Genomic DNA, 2779 nt, shown 5'->3' on the forward strand with positions numbered 1-2779 from the left:
TGTTTTTTTAAATCACTCCTGGAAAAAGATGCAAACACAGAATCATTGTGTCAAGTGATTGTATCATTTTACATTTCCATCAGCAAAGCATGAGTGTTCCTCACCAAGACTGGGTGCTACCTGTCTTTTTTAAAAAACATCACAAAAAACACACTTGTATTATTGAAAGACAAGTTATTTATTTTTGTATTTTTTAAAATAAACATTCCAGGGGGTGGGGGTGGTATAGCTTAGTGGTAGAGTGCATGCTTAAAATGCACGAGGTCCTGGGTTCAATTCCCAGTACTTCTGTTAAAAAAAAAAAAAACTCAGTGGTTCCCTCCAAAAAACCCATTTAATTTTGGGATAATTTTAGGTTTACAGAATTATTTCAGATAATACAGAGACTTCCCATATATTCCCATATCCCAATATGTTGCATGTATTCCACACCAAGTTTTCTCTGTTACCAACTAGCATCTTACATATGGTACATTTGCCACATGAATGAATCCATATTGACCCACTATTGTTAAGTAAACTAAAGCCCGTACTTCATTCATATTTCCCCTTCCTTTTGCTAATGCCCGTTTTCTGTTCCCAGATTCTACATTGTATTTATTAGTTCTATTTCCTTAGGCTTCTCTTGGCTGTGACAGTTTCTCTGACTTGGCTTGTTTTTGATGACCTTGACAGTTTTCAGAAGTACTGGCGTTTTGTAGAACATCCTTCCTTCAGTTGTGATTTGTCTGATGTTTTTCTCATAATTAGGCTGGCGTTATGTGTTTGGGGGAGGAAGACCATAGAAGTAAAATGCCGTTCTCATCACATCATATGAAGGATACGTACTGTCAATCTGACTTATCACTGTTGAGTGATCTCACTGTTAACCTTGATCACCTGGCTTGAGGTAGGGCATATCTGCTTTTTCCACTGCACAGGTAACTCTTTGCTCCTTTCCATACTATACTTAAGAAGGCAGGCACTATGCAGAGGTTACATTTTAGAAATCCGAAACTCTGTTGTACCTCCTAAATGTGAAGTAGCTACGTAATTATTATTTTGAATTCTTCTGCCCTGGTGATTTGTCTATTATCTCTTATTTACTTATGTATTAATCATTTATATCACTATGGATGCATAGATATTTATTTTATACTTTGGGTTATAATCCAATACAAACTTATTTATTTGTTGCTTAATTGTTCCAACTTTGGCCACTGGGAGTACTTTCATTTGGCTATGTCACCTTCATCATATCATAGGTACAATTTTTTTTTTAGCATTTCCTTATGTTTTCATATTACAAAATGTTCCAGGTACATCTCCTTCCTCAGCCCTAGAATCAGCCATTTCCCCAAGGATCCCTGGTTCCTTTCACTGGAGGATGGCACTTAAAAACCAAGAAATGCCTGGTAGCTGTGGTCACTGTTACTGGGGATAGTCTTACTTCTAAGGCTCTCTTAGTTGACAGAGCAAGAAAGTGTGTGTGTGTCTGTGTGTGTATGTACGTGTATATGCTGAACTATGTTTATACACATATTGATAAATAGTTCGGCATGTAATCATCTGTGTTTTTGTCAACTTAAACCTGCGTTCATACTGATGTCTCTAACTTAATGCATCATCACATAGATCATTCTAGCCTAGTCCCCTTGCTCATCTGTAACCTCCTACTGCAACAGTGAGGAGCCTGGATTCAAATATCTGCTATCCATTAAGTACTTGTTTTATAAATGCTATTAGTGTTATATTAAAATTTTTATCACCAAATCTAAGGTCATGTAGATTTTCTGCCATGTTTTCTTCCAAAGATTTTATAGTCTGACATTTTACATTTAGGTTTATGATCCATTTTGAGTTAATTATGTGTAAGTCATAAGCACCGCATCTAGATTCTTTTCTGTCTCTCTCTCTCTGTCTTTTTTTTTTTTTCTCCCTCTTTCTCTTTATTTTGCATATGGACATCCAGTTATTCTAGTATCTTTGTTGAAAAAACTATTATTTCTGCATCAAGTTGCCTTTGCTCTTTTTTCAAAAATCAGTTGACTGTGTTTGTGTGAGCCTATTTATTGTCTCTTTATTCTGTTGCTTATTTATCTACTCCTTATGTCTTTTCTTTCACTGGTACACCAATGTCTTGATTAATGTACATCTATAATAATTTTGAAATCAAGTCTTGTGGGTCTTCTGACTTCATTTTTTCCTAAAAATTGTGTTGGCTATTCTAAGTTCTTGATATTACAAGTATACTTTAGAATCACTTTTTTAATATCTATGAATTAGCCTGCTAGGACATTGTTGGGGATAAAGTTGAATTTATAGATCAAGTTGGGAAAAACAGACATCCTTACAATACTATGTCTTTCAATCGAGAACAAAAAATATGTATTTATTTAGAGTTTTTTCTTCATCAGAGTTTTATAGCTTTCTGCTTCTGATCTTATACATATTTTGTTAGATTCATATCTAAATATTTTAGGGGGCTATTATAAATGGCATTGTGTTTTTAACTTCAAATTCCAATTTTTTGTTGAAGGTATATAGGAACGTCACTGAATTTTGTATATTAATCACGTATCCTGAAACTTTGTTGTAATCACTTATTAATTCCAGGAGATTTTTTGTTGTGGTTGATTCTTTAGGGTTGCTACATAAGTAATTATGTCATCTGTGAATAAAAAGATAGTTTTATTTCTTCCTTCCAAATCTGTATCTTTCATATTTTATTGCACTATGTATATATGTCTACTACCAGTGTTGAATAGGAGTGGTGAGGTGAAACATCCTGATCTTAGGG

At 34.2% G+C, this 2779-nt stretch overlaps 1 non-coding gene across 1 annotated transcript; it reads left to right on the plus strand.

Moving 5' to 3' along the window:
* The first annotated feature begins 219 nt into the window (after positions 1-219).
* Positions 220-291, plus strand: TRNAF-AAA (transfer RNA phenylalanine (anticodon AAA)). The gene has a single exon. It is a non-coding gene; the product is annotated as a tRNA-Phe (tRNA).
* The last annotated feature ends 2488 nt before the right edge of the window (positions 292-2779 follow it).

The sequence above is a fragment of the Camelus dromedarius genome, chromosome 26 (assembly GCF_036321535.1).
Source record: "Camelus dromedarius isolate mCamDro1 chromosome 26, mCamDro1.pat, whole genome shotgun sequence".
Lineage (NCBI taxonomy): Eukaryota > Metazoa > Chordata > Mammalia > Artiodactyla > Camelidae > Camelus > Camelus dromedarius.